Source organism: Mustelus asterias, chromosome 21 (assembly GCF_964213995.1).
Source record: "Mustelus asterias chromosome 21, sMusAst1.hap1.1, whole genome shotgun sequence".
Lineage (NCBI taxonomy): Eukaryota > Metazoa > Chordata > Chondrichthyes > Carcharhiniformes > Triakidae > Mustelus > Mustelus asterias.
Window position 1 is genome coordinate 59612474 of NC_135821.1, and position 13697 is coordinate 59626170.

Genomic DNA, 13697 nt, shown 5'->3' on the forward strand with positions numbered 1-13697 from the left:
ATCTGAAGGATGACAATGCAGCCCCCCCTCTGTGCTGAATTGGATTAAGCATTAAGCTTTGGGAAATAGACTTGGAGTGGTACCAGCTGGGTCACTATGATGCTGTGAAAGTTGATGCTAGGTGTTGTGTAGCAGCAATCTTAGTTATGTTCTTCTCTTCCTCTTCTCCTGTGACAAGGTACTCTGGGTGTGTGGATTCTCTGTTCTGTTGATCGGATCGATGCCTCATCAACAAACCCACAGCAGTGCATGGGTTCGAAACGGGTTCCCAAAATGTGTGTGGCAACCCTCGGGATTGTGGGACAAGCGATTGCTGTCTCGGAGTGCGTAACTTCAATGGCGGCTGTGGAGTGGAGACTCTGTTTTGACAGTCCTGGGATCAACAGCAAGACCCTTTAACTGTGCCTGTTGTATATGCTGTTGTGGCCTAACTGTAATGACTTTAGTCAGTCCATTGAGGTTGGCCTATTGGAATATGAACTCCCTGATTAAGGATCCAATTGATGGGCCAATCAGGGAGCCTTTGCCTTGTACTTAACCGGGAGCAACAGTTCCTCTGACATCCCGGATTGCTAACTACCAGCACTCTGTGTACTGCTGTTAGAGTTTGTAAATAAAGGGAATTTGGTGAAGGGACTTCTGCCTCCGAAGACCTATTACAGTAACCTAATGAGCTTTGAGGCCTGATTATTTACTCCCAGCAGAGCCTGCCAAATGTTAGGTGTCTCGGTGTTTTTTGTGCCTGTCTCCCTGCTGTTTGAAACTCTATTGCGCTCAACAATTCTCCCCTTAACCCCACTCACTCACCTCTGAGGGTTCACCAAGTATGAAGCAATAAAATGGGGTCACAGCAGTAAAAGATTTGGGAAACACTGGTTTAAAATGTATGATTGTTTTGTTATTGTTATTTCAGATATCAGATATCAGTAGATATCTTCGTTTTGTTTTAATTGTGTAGAATTTCATGTCTGATTGCTACTGATATTTATCCGTAAAGCAACATCAGCAAAGCCTGGTTCTGGTTAGCATTGCAGCAGTGGGGACTGGACAGGTAATTAAGAAATTCCTGGGTTGGTGTCTCTCCTCCAAAGCTCGGGATGCAAAGATCTAGCGCAGTGTTACATTTAACTGCCCAGGTCAAGATGAGCAAATTAGACTGAGGATCAGAACTGGGAATTTCTGTTTGCATCACTTAATACCAAAGCACCGCTAAGACACTGGATGATCCCCGAGTAAGTAGGTGCTTAATATGAAGAAGTAATTCTTCTCCACTTAAATGACCTTGCAGTGTGGTGGTGAACAGGATGCTATTACTGGTCAGGTTCTACGTGTAAATTCAGAAGCAGCATCAGAATGTAAGCTAGCACCAAATTTTCCGGTTCTATAAATCCAAAGCAAATTGTTATCTTGGAGATTTTTGCTATAAATCTTTTGGAGTTAGTCAGCTTCAGATTTTGCCTGTTAATCTATTGCTTAGCTTTGAAATATTAGAGTCCCCTTATTCTTCCCACAGAGCCCTGCTTATACTGAGGCAAAGGAGCTGGTAGAAACCCTCCTCCAAGCCTGAGCATCAGTGTTATGTATCCCCTTGTCTCAGGAGGTCTAGCTGCCCTTGACCCATACCACTCCACAGATGGTTAGGAATCCATAGTGGCTGTGGGACAGGCCATGAACCCACCACTGTTCGCACTGCTGCCTCACAGCGCCATGGACCTGGGTTCGATTCCTGGCTTGGGTCACTGTCTGTGTGCGGACATTCTCCCCATGTCTGCGTGGGGTTTCCTCTGGGTGCTCCGGTTTCCTCCCACGGTCCAAAAGATGTGCTGGTTAGGTGCATTGGCCATGCTAAATTGTCCCTCAGTGTACCTGAACAGGTGCCGGAATGTAGCGACTAGGGGATTTTCACAGTAACTTCATTGCAGTGTTAATGTAAGTCTACTTGTGACACTAATACATAAACTTAAAACTAAAGCTTAAACGTAGCTTCTTACTGGCCTTGTTGGCAAAGATAGGCAATATCTCCAGGCACACTCCATTCCTGACACTGTGGCTCCTTTTTACTGTTTAGAAAGCGAGATCGATAGTTTGGGTTACAAAACCAGGTGATAGTGTTCCAGGCTGCACCAATACCAATGGCCACAATAATCTGAATCAGCTGTGGGAAACATGAATGTGTGGTGCCAGAAGTTGTAGATGTCCAATAGCGTAATCTTCATCCATAACTCATCTGTTCAGTGATCCATGTCAAGTATTTCTGAGATGTGACAGCGATATAGAAATGCAAATCTTTTTTCTTCCTGTATTTTTAAAAATTGGTCCTACAACATTTTGTGTTTGAGGTCAAAAGGGAGGAGCTCATCTTTATAGACAATTAACTGTGCACTGGGGGCAGAATGAAAAAGGTGCATCGATTGTGTTATCAGTGGGTTCCAAGAGCTAACAGCCCCCTACAAGCAAATATCCAGCATAATTCCCTCTTGTGTTGCAAATGGTCGGCTTGAAGCTCTTGACCTCGTCTGTTGTGACCTGGAGGTTTGCTTGTGTGAAATGCCTACTCTAATGGTTTTGAGGAGAATCGTGCCCCTGTGCACTTTCCAAAGTAGGAATCAATTGCTGTGTTACAGCTCGTGTTGCCAATCTTTCACTCTGCCTGCTAAATAAGGAAGATTGTCCAATGTGTGCATAATTTTGACGTCCTTTTAAGAGAGAGGGGAAGGAATGCTCCTCGGGTGCTATATTGATGCTGCGACAATGTGATATTTCTGCTCAGAGACCAGCAAACTGTCAGATTTCCCTTTGTCCATTTGTGAACATGCAGCTGGTGACGACAGGGACTATTGGAGGTCCGCGAGGAATGAGGCGTGTGCTTTCTGCTTTGTGATGGCTGCTTTTGGGATCTAAGAACGGAAAGTTCACTGACTTGATTGGACGGCAGGAGTTCAACTTATTTACATTGCAGGTGCAATTGATGTGGGAGTACATCTGCCTTTGTACATTGCCACTTTTGGAATCAGCTGCTCTCTGCATTTACAGGAACAGATCTCTGCAGATGTAATAGGCACTGGTATATATGTGTAAGTCAATTGTACTTCTCTCAATGATGCTATTGTTGTAAAAAGTCAGAACATGGCCACCAAAGTATACTTGTGTCACAACTGAAAAATAATTGATGGGAGACGGGGGAAATGTTTGAGACTGTACCAGCAATGTCATGCCCAGTCTGGGAACAGGCTGGAATGTGATGACTGTGTTGCCCTTAAAGACCTGTGCTGTAGATTGGGCAGGGAAGGTTTACTGGGAGCTGTGTAGTTAAAGGATAATGTTCTTCCAGTGACACCATGTAATACAATTGACTTTTCAAAGAATTACATGCATGAGTGCAGCCAGTTGTAATATTGTGCAAAACTAATGTGCCTGACGAATTATAATGCGACAATGCAGCTCTTTGGCTGTCAATTGTAATTTCAAATGCTATTTAACATGCTGCATTTATTTTATTGATGGCTGGCCTTTGAGCAGCTAATACATTACTTCACAGTGTACACCAGTAATATTTTGAACCTTTTCTCCTTTTCCTTTATCTCTATTCCTCCCTTTCTATCTTTCTCTCTCAGACCTTTAGTCTTAGCTTTTTCAAAAAGACAAAAATACAAATTCCACTGTTGTGGTATAACATGTAAATCACAGGATCATAGATTCTGCACTGTAATCATTCTATGCTGACACGCAAGTCAAAAGATCATGGATGCATAGCATCTTCCACTAATTATATTTGTTTCTTAACGAACTTGCTTGTGAAGGAATCTGCACGTTTGAGTAGACATCTGCTTCTCAGAAGAGGAGTTTTCACAGGAAACGTGGTACAGTTGCAGCTTAAAAATAAAAACCACAAATGCTTGGAAGACAGGAGAAGCCAGACAGCATTTGAAAGAGGAAGGTCAGTAAAAGTGTTAGTTTTTGTTCAGGATGGAGAACACCTTTGAGAACCAGCCAAAAGAGGAAGGAGCTCTGGAGGGCATTAAGCTATAAATATGTGTACTCCTTGGTTTAGCTGTGCATAGTTAAACATTTGTTCACTTCCTGGGGTTGAACTGAAACTCATGCTGACACAATGTTAAATTACAGCTTTGCATTCTACAAGCATTGGTGACTGGTTGGTCATATTCTGGCTGGGGGGGAGGGGAGGGTAGAATGAAGGGACATGAGGGCAGATCAGGCACAGATTGGCTGCTTTATCTGTGGACAAACACACTCTGCATTTTTCACCCTGGTTCTTCCCAGTCACACATCCAAACCACAGCCACTGCTACTTCAGGCTGTTTGCTAGTTGTACTTGTCCAGATTAACTATCCCTTCTTGCAGGGAAAGCATCTCATGTCTGCTTTGCCCCTTTGTGCAATGACTGGGCTGAGAACTTGTCCGTTACTCTGTTATGCACCCAGAATATAACTGAGCCAGGCAAGAGGCGTGGATTGCCTTGAATTTCTTTATTTCAGTTGGGATGCTGCATTTGACCTCAGCACTCCTGGCGTGTGGAAGGGCAAATCCGTTGGGCATGCCTTCCTGAATCTCAGTCCAGTGGATGACCATAGCCAGAAAATTGTATGTGTGGATGTATAAAATAAGAAAAAGATTAGGCTCAGCTGTGAGGCAGCAGTGCTCAAATGTCTTGCCAAGAGTCACAATCTTGTATGTGAAGAATAGTCACTGGGGGGGGGGGGGGGGGGATGCCAGAGAGCACTTGGGCATTCATTAATGTGTGCCAACAAGGCTCAAATGCAGACAGAAAGGAGGAGAAGATAAGATGTTAAAAATAATTAGCCATTTGGAATCTGACCCTAATTTCTAAAGCAAAATTATAACTGCTGCAGAGTCTCAACTGTGGGACTGAAGACCAAGAAATAACTGATCTGAGGCTCGCATTCCAGCATCGCTGTGGGCAGCCAAAAACTGGAAACTTCACCCCAACAATTCTGTTACTCAGCGGTGAGAATAGGAACCACGCTTGAGCCAGTTCTGAACTTCAAGTCGCAGTACAACTCTCCTCAATAGTACAGGTTTCCAAGGTTCAAATACCAGTTACTGTGACATGTTAGCCCTGTGGAATAGATACTGACACAAATGGAGAGGAAATGAAGTCGACCACTGCTGCATCTATTCAATATGATAGACTGTAAGCTAATACGACAGTCTACAGATGCATTTTTGCACCGACTATCAGCTGCCTGTAGACATTAAAGCTTTTTCTGCTGAGCAGAATTTTAATGTGTATTCAGTTTTTTCCATTTGTATCATTGCCGATCTAAAACCAACTACAAAGCTCTGCAAAGTTTAATATCACAGTCTTATTTAGGTTTCAAGATGACAGTTCCTCTGAGCAATTTGGAAACCACTTTTACAGTGGTGTGTATTTGTGCACCATCTGTGATTGTTATTTTTGCTTACCTTAGAAATGTCTCCACTAATTTAATCCCTTGAAAGCAGTGATTGATACGGTTCTATTGAGACAACTCTCTGGTTCCATGCTCAAAGTTCCATTCTCAATTTGCGAATCTTGATTTTGCATTGAATCACAAACAGCTCTTGCACTGTGCCACCTGCTGGTGCTTCAGGTCTAGACACACAGGATCCACACTGTGATCTTAAGGAGCATGTGTTAGATTTACTGAAGCAGCCAGCCACAAAGAACCAGTAATTGCCTTTGGGTTAAGTCCAGCTCTCAGACCTATATCCTCAAACCAGTGGTGCTAACATGGGTCTTGCACAGTGGAAAAGGTGAATGGAATGGATAAATCCATTCCCACAGATGAAGATCTTCCAGTAGAGGTTCTTGAATGCTAATCAGGAGCTAATTATCCTTTCTCTTCCTTGCCTCCCCTCCCACCTTTACCCAATAGATGTTGAAGGCACATGAAGTACCCCACAGCTGTTCATTTCTGCTCAGCACAATGGTTAACCCCATGACTTTGGTCTGGAATCCTTAATTCCAGATTGAATTGGGCGGCACGGTAGCACAGTGGTTAGCACTGCTGCTTCACAGCTCCAGGGACCCGGGTTCGATTCCCGGCTCGGGTCACTGTCTGTGTGGAGTTTGCACATTCTCCTCGTGTTTGCGTGGGTTTCCTCTGGGTGCTCCGGTTTCCTCCCACAGTCCAAAGATGTGCGGGTTAGGTTGATTGGCCAGGTTAAAAATTGCCCCTTAGAGTCCTGGGATGCATAGGTTAGAGGGATTAGCGGGTAAATATGTGGGGTAGGGCCTGGGTGGGATTGTGGTCGGTGCAGACTCGATGGGCCGAATGGCCTCCTTCTGCACTGTAGGGTTTCTATTTCTATGAAGAATATATTTACCAACTGACTGGTGAAGCCCAATAAGTGTATTTAAATCTAGTTCAGCTAATGATGAAAAATTTCCTTCCTTGCCCTCCCTGCTGAAGTTGTAGTGAGGGGGTGTATTTAAAGATTTTTCTTTTTTGGAAAGCTGCGTGGCAACCTCAGTGTCTGGAACAATCAAGTGATGGCCACTGTTTGTTGCTCGGAAATTTGGCACGTGGTAGTAATGAGATCTGCTTCATGCCCTTGGAGCTGTGTTTTTCATATCGCATTTTTAATAAAACTTGAAAGTTTCCACATGGCATCCAGCAATATTGTGAACGATGCTGCCCCTTTCAATGTCTTTTGCAGCCTGTTCATGGGGATAGTAACAGTGGCCGTGTCTGTCATCAAATAGCTGTGAGACTGAACAGGTTAGTTTAAAAAATCTGATTTGTGCAGGGTTTCGAGCCTTCTCTTGTCAAATGTTTACATTATCAAACCTGTGGGAAACAATACAATTTTAAATACTTACTCTCACAACAACTGTCAAGCCCACTTTCAATTAATTTTACAACACAGCTCAAATTAATTTGGGCATTACAGCAAACTAGCATGCATGTGACTCAGTCAAACAATCATTCTTCTGATATCTTTGATTTACATTGTGCATTCCTGGACATGTCGCCTCATGTGTTGGGTCAACATGATTTGACTGTAGACAAGTTTGTGTTTGTTTCTGGAGTTTGCCTGCATGGTGGATAAGGGTACAGCAACTGCAGTTGTGAAAATAATCTTGGATTTTTTTGCTAATTGAAATTGGTTTTGATGTTTCCAGAAACAGGAAATACATTTGAAGTCTGACTTGCTTGAAAAATAAAACAATGGTGGCATTAGAACACAAACTAACTCAATTACTTGTTGTAATTTGTTTTAATTGTTTAGTATTCAAAGTCCTCTGCTTCCTTGATGGTGCAATTTGTTGCTGCAGTTTGAGTGCCCTCATCTGGTGCCCTATTCGAGTGGTTATTCTAGTGTGCCAGCCTAGGTGGTGAGTGTCGGCATGGTACTTAACCACAGCAGGCTTTCCTGGCTCTCTCCTAACCCAATAACCTCACCCAACATTTAGATTTAGCGGGGGGGGGGGGGGGGGGGGGGGGGTCAAGTACCCCCCCCCAGCAAATACAAGTACCCCCCCCCCAGCAAATATTTTTCTTTGCCCAAAGGTGCCACGGTAATTGATATTGTCTCTCCTGTTCCCACAGCTGAAATTAACTAAGTCAGCACTGGTGAAGAATTAAACCTAGAATTTTGAACTTTGGAGTCTATTTGGTTCAGTCCGCACTACATAATGCATTGATTCACTGCCTACTTTTGAAGTTGGTTTTAAAGCTTTCCCAGGGTCTACAGAAAGGTAATGTCTTTGACAAGTGAAATTCTGAAGGAAAATTATAGTGAGCAAAAAATTAAATGATGCACCTGTCAATAATGTCAGAAGCTAACCCTTGCCTTTGAAGTACAAGAATTTATTTCAAACTAAGTAATGTTAATCAAGCTATCTGTCATTGTAGCCTCTCGGAAAGTTAAATATTTAATGTACGATGGCAGACACAGAAAACAGATCAATAATACAAATATTCACGCACAAACACTTGGAAGCAAAGTTCAAAGAGCCTGAACTTTATTTCACCTCTTCTCCACCTCGCCATCTCCCCAAAACATATTAAGGAATAGAGTCATCATTAGATAGCAAGTTAAAGGACATTGTTTGGAAGTCCCAGAATGCATCTCTGTTTACTGACTACTGGTCATCGCCTTAAAGTCATTCATGGCCGCTCCTGTATCCTACGTATTTAACATTTTTCTTTAAATTGTCTTCTTGCTCACTGCCAACCCTGGTCAGTTTGGTGATTCTAGCTGCTGGGCTTTCTTCACTGCTGTGCCAACTATATTCTTCTGAGGTGCCCTCTGGAGGAAACTTTCATAGACAGCCACCATTGTCCAAGTGACCTGTTCTCCTGTATGGATCTGGGCATTGTACCAGGAGCACAGTCCACAGAAGCTGGCATTTATATTGCATCACTCTTGGAGGATTTTTCAAAGCCCTTTACACACCAGAGAGGCCAATGCTGATGCAAAAGTTCATAGCGGGAAAGTAAAAACATGGCTGTGGGCAGGTCTTTCTCTCAGTTTTTGAATGAAGCTCTGGAGAGTTAGCAAAGTCAAATATTTTTGGTGAGAATTCCAAAGTGCCAGGATTGCATGCTTCCGTTTGTTCCTCAACAGACACTCCTGTTTTCCAGCAGCACTCCTGTAGGAGGTAAACCCATCTCTGTTCTACCCATGTACAAAATTGAAGGCCAAGAAGAGTCCAGCTGCTCCATCAAGTCTGTTCCACAAGGAGCATCATGGCTAAACATTTTCCACCGCTCTCATAACCGTGTGATCTGCTGGAGCAAACAAAAAAAATGCACAAGATATTCTGGGGAACCATTAAGGATGAAACTATTCTGCAATATCCAGCCCCCTCTTCCTGGAAGCCAGTCAAGGAGATCACATCCCTGTGATGCTGCTTCAGCTGAGATCAGTGAACCAAGGACTAGAAGCCCATCTTGGTCAGTGGCACAACGTGGGGTGTGTCAATAGGCCCCTCTCTTTAAACACACAAACCAATATTAACTTAATTGACTTCAATCTGGAATCTGATCTAGGATGTTTACTTGTGCCAAGCTGCAATGATCAGTTGAGCCATTCTGCAATTGGGACCTCACCGCTCTTCTTTTAAATGAAGCTGTATTCCAGCAAGCTTATTTTAGGCAAATAAAAGGTTAATTTAGAAAAAGACCTCATTTTGTTCTCTATGACTAAGCTGTTGGCCACCTTTCCTCGTATCTCCTTACGTGCCTTGGTATCAAATTTTAATAATTACTCCTGGGAAACGCCTTGGGAGGTTTTACTTTGTTAAAGACGTGTAATTCCGAGTTGTTGGAAATGTCAAATGCTGAGGGCAACTGAGGCAGCTGGTTATGAATTTTGAAGCAATGATTGACAATTTGCACGTTGGACCTAGTTCACACTTCATGCAAAGTTCTTCATCTGGGTCAGCAAATGCACTATATAAGTACAGTGCTGTAGTGTGATCACCTAATTTCTGTGATAGGTTTATACATTGGGGCAGGCATTCCTGTTGGCAGACTATCAGGCAGTTGATGCTTTGTAATGTGAATAGTTAGAAAAAGTTACTGCTTGAGGCAAGATTCACTAAGTCCTGTTTTGCTGGTTACTGTGAATTTGAACAGCGTTTCAATGCCATGAATGTTGACACCAGTTCCCTTCCGTGTTGATGACTTGGGTGAGGGAATTTTTACTGCAGAGAGCTGGGGAGGCTGGGTCATTGGGTCCAAGACTGAGACCGATTTTTAATTGGTAAAGGAATCAAGGGATGTGGAGATAAGGCAGGAAGTGGAGTTGAGAATTATCATTTCAGATCAGTTGTGATCTCATTGAATGGTGGAGCAGACTTGATGGGCCGAATGGTCTACTTCTGCTCCTACGTCTTATGGTCATATGCTACACTGAAAACACGATTCATTGAATAGAGAAGATGCTTCTCCTTGTGGGGAGACCAGATTTAGGGACGATAAAAATAAGATAATCTATAATAAATCCAATAGGGAATTCAGGAAAACTTTTTTATCCAGATAGTGGTTAAAATGTGCAACTTGCTACTGCAGGAAGCAGTTGAGGTGCGTTCTATATATGAATTCCAGGGGAAACTAGATAAGTATTTGAGGATGGAAACAATAGGATATGTTGATGGGGTCAGGCTCATGTGGAGCATCAACACTGGCTTGGGCCGAATAGTCTGTTTTTGTACTGTAAGTTCTTTGTATACATTGTAATTGCACTGTCTCTTTAGTTCAGCTTAATCTTTCCCGGGACCTGAAAGCTGTACTTTATTCAATAGTTCCCCCCTCCTACAATGCCCAGACTTGGAAAACACAAATTGAGTGCTGCTTAATCAATGTTGTATGATTGTCCTGTGTTTTTACGCTTGCCAATCGTAATATCTTGTATTGTAGGTATGGCCCTCCATCTCAGGATTATCAATAAAAAGGAACGATGTTATTGGGAAAATACAGCTCTTTCATAAAATAATTGGAAGCAACTGATTGATCAGCAAGAGATAAGGTGGCGTGTAGCAACCAAATTGTAGAAGGTAATCATTTTGGAACAACCAATGAAGTTGGCTTCTGGAACTATGTGCAAAGACTCATATCAATTACTTCAGACACTAAAGTAAATTTTCAGAGGACCAGCCCCCATTGTCTTTTTCAGTTTTTTATTGGCATCGTGTCTCTAACTTGTCACCACACCCAACTTTGTATGGTGATATTTTATTGACTTCACGGTCATTTTAAAATTGATATTGTTGCACTCTAACCCTTTCCTGCAATATTTCTCATGTTGTTGACTGATGATTACAGCACTGGCAGATGAGAGCTCAGATTAAATGAGCACATTTTGTACTTTAGTTTGTTCTCTTTCCATATAAATCTGTGATTAACATCTTGCATCTGTGTGGACTTCCTGTCAATGTTTTCCATTTGGAAACCCCAAGTCCATTTTATAATGGAAATTGTACAAATATCACGCTATTCCCTCCCCCACCCCAATGTCACCACTGGCTGGAGCGTATAATTACAGCGTGACAAATTTATATAGGCCCCCTCTATTATAAATATCAATCTAAGAATTTATAATGGCAATACATAAAAAAGTAAGGACAGATTGTGACTTTGAAATTGAGACTGATTCACACCTATAAGGCCTTGTCTTAATCTCTGTTTCACCTGTAGACATTTGGCATTGACTTCCTTGTACAAAGACATAGGCTGTTAATAAATGCATCTAACTTTACCTATTTAATTTATTAAAAACTTACAACTTTCAGTTCAGTTGTGTGAAAATATGATTTCTAGTTTTGCTGAACATATTGCGGCATCGTGGTGCAGTGGTTAGCACTGTTGCCTCACAGCGCCAGGGACCCGGGTTCAATTCCAGCCTTGTGGAGTTTGCACGCTCTTCCGTGTCTACATGAGTTTCCTCCTGCTCTGGTTTCCTCCCATCTACAAAGTTGTGCGGGTTAGGTTGATTGGCCATGCTAAATTGCCCCTTAGTGTCAGGGTAAATATGTGGGGTTACAGGGATAAGACCTAGGTAAGATTTTTGTCGGTGCAGGCTCAGTGGACCGAATGGCATCCTACACTGCAGGGATTCTATTTGGTTTGTATGATTGCACAAGCAAACATGCAAACGCATGAATTAGGAACAGAAGCGTATGTATGATTGTACAATCTGGTCAGTATCTCTGGACATGAATGGCTGGTAGACTAGATTTCTCTCATTTCCTCGACATGATGCCATGCTAGATGACCTGTAAACTTGCTGGACAGAGAAGTGCTTCAAATAAGAACTGGTTCCTTTCATCATTTTTTGAATTTTCTGCAATATGATCTTGCGTCAAAATTACTGTGCCCTTTCTCGAATTTCAGTAAAGCATGATAGCAGGGTCAAATTTGCATCGAGTCCATGTGAACTGTGAAAATTATCAAGTCGTACTGTGACAGGTTTTGTTTCAGGATATGGTTGTGTCCATGGTGTGTCATTTTAAACTCTATAATACCAAAATCAACCTGCATTTATACAGCTTCCCTCAAACTTCAAAACATCTTGTGCAACGAGGAGGAACAAGATAGAGATGACGTGAGGGGAATTAATGGCTTGGATGGTGAGCTGAAGGCATGGTTGGAGCAATTTCTGAAAGCAGGAGAGGTGGTGTGGAAAGATGGGGTCATCCGATTACAGAGTGGGTGGTCATTGGTAGAAATGAGGGAGTGAGGTATTGTCTGGTCACAAGTTGCAAACCAGGAAATCGTTAAGGTAGGCTGAGGTGAGACCAAGAAAAAAACCCAACTTGATGCAGTGGGGAAAGGGGAGCTGGAGTACCTTGGAGAGGGCAGTGAGAGACTCAAGGGCCCAGTTTTCAGATAAGTTGGAGCTTCCCTCACGTTAAGGACGGTTGATACCAGGAGACCAAATAGAAGGGCTGTGAAAAAAGTCAAGTATTTTGCAAATTCTGTAAATGTTTTCTTTATGAAAGTGATCTTGACTAGTTGATGTTTTGTGGGGTGATATTTCTGCATTGCAAGAGCAATGAAATACTTTGAGATGTCCTGAGCCTTTCTCCCCTTTTCTCCTTTGCGCTCACTGTCTTCCCCACCGCTCAATAGCTGAAGGGTCACAAACCAGAGGGTACAAATTTAATGTGATTGGCAAAGGAACCAGAGGCAACATGAGGGAAAAAACTTGATTATGCAAGAGATGGTTCGGATTTGGAATGCACTGAGTGTTGAGGAAGCGGCTTTCAAAAGAGAATTGGTTAAATATTTGAAGTAAAAATTAAATGGAGATGGGAAAAATACAGGGGAGTGAGACCATCTGAATTGCTCTTTGAGAGAACTGGCACAGACTCAATGGGATAAATGGATTAATTCAGTGTGTACTATTCTGTGATACTTTCTCCCCTTTATTTCTTTCAAGAAATATGCGCAATAGCTTTATAAATTGCACTGAGTTACATTCAGATATATATTTTATGAATCCATTAAATGATTGAGTGCATAAACATATATATTTTAGGTTGTCATTTTATATTTAGATATATAATCATTCGCATTTAATGGGAGTGAAAAGTCTCATACATTTTTTATGGAGTTAGTGTACATCCTGATTTCGTTACATGGTGCCCGTGGAAAGAATGTCTCATCAGATGCTTATCAGTTGTAATGATTTGGTGTGCTGCCTGCTGTAGCTCAAAAGGAGAGGGGAGATGAAAGAACACAGAGTTGAAGCTGTTGTGCTAAGAAATTGCAACATGTGTTGTAGTAGCAGAAACATTACACCCACAGCCTTAATGGAGAAGTTAGAGGAACACTGGGCGCAATCTTCAGAATGCGCCAAAATCATTGATGATGAATGTTTGTATTTTTAGTTGCGTCTGTGGACCCTATTTGCCTTGAAGTTTTCAACGGTATTGGATCCCATAACTAGTGCTCCATGACTCTCTCTCAGTCACAATGGTTAGCACTGTTGCCTCTCAGCTCCAGGGACCCAGGTTCAATTCTAGCCGTTGGTCACTATCTGTGTGGAGTTTGCACATTCTCCCCATGTCTGTGTGGGTTTCCTCCGGGTGCTCTGGTTTCCTCCCACAGTCCCAAGGTGTGCAGGTTAGGTTGATTGGCTGTGCTAAATTGCCCCTAGGTGTCCCAAGGTATTGGTTAAGGAGATAAGTGAGGTAAATATGTGGGGTTACAGGGGTAGGGCCT

At 42.5% G+C, this 13697-nt stretch overlaps 1 protein-coding gene across 4 annotated transcripts in view; it reads left to right on the forward strand.

The window, feature by feature from the left end:
* Positions 1–13697, forward strand: part of LOC144509310 (phosphatase and actin regulator 4-like) — a 180211-nt gene that overhangs the window by 37593 nt on the left and 128921 nt on the right. Inside the window, exon 2 of one of the 4 annotated variants that reach the window (XM_078237960.1) lies at positions 10392–10528. The exons of the other annotated variants lie outside the window; for them this stretch is intronic. The gene's annotated coding sequence lies outside the window, so the exon portion shown is untranslated. The remainder of the gene's footprint in view (positions 1–10391; positions 10529–13697) is intronic. 4 annotated transcript variants of the gene reach the window in all.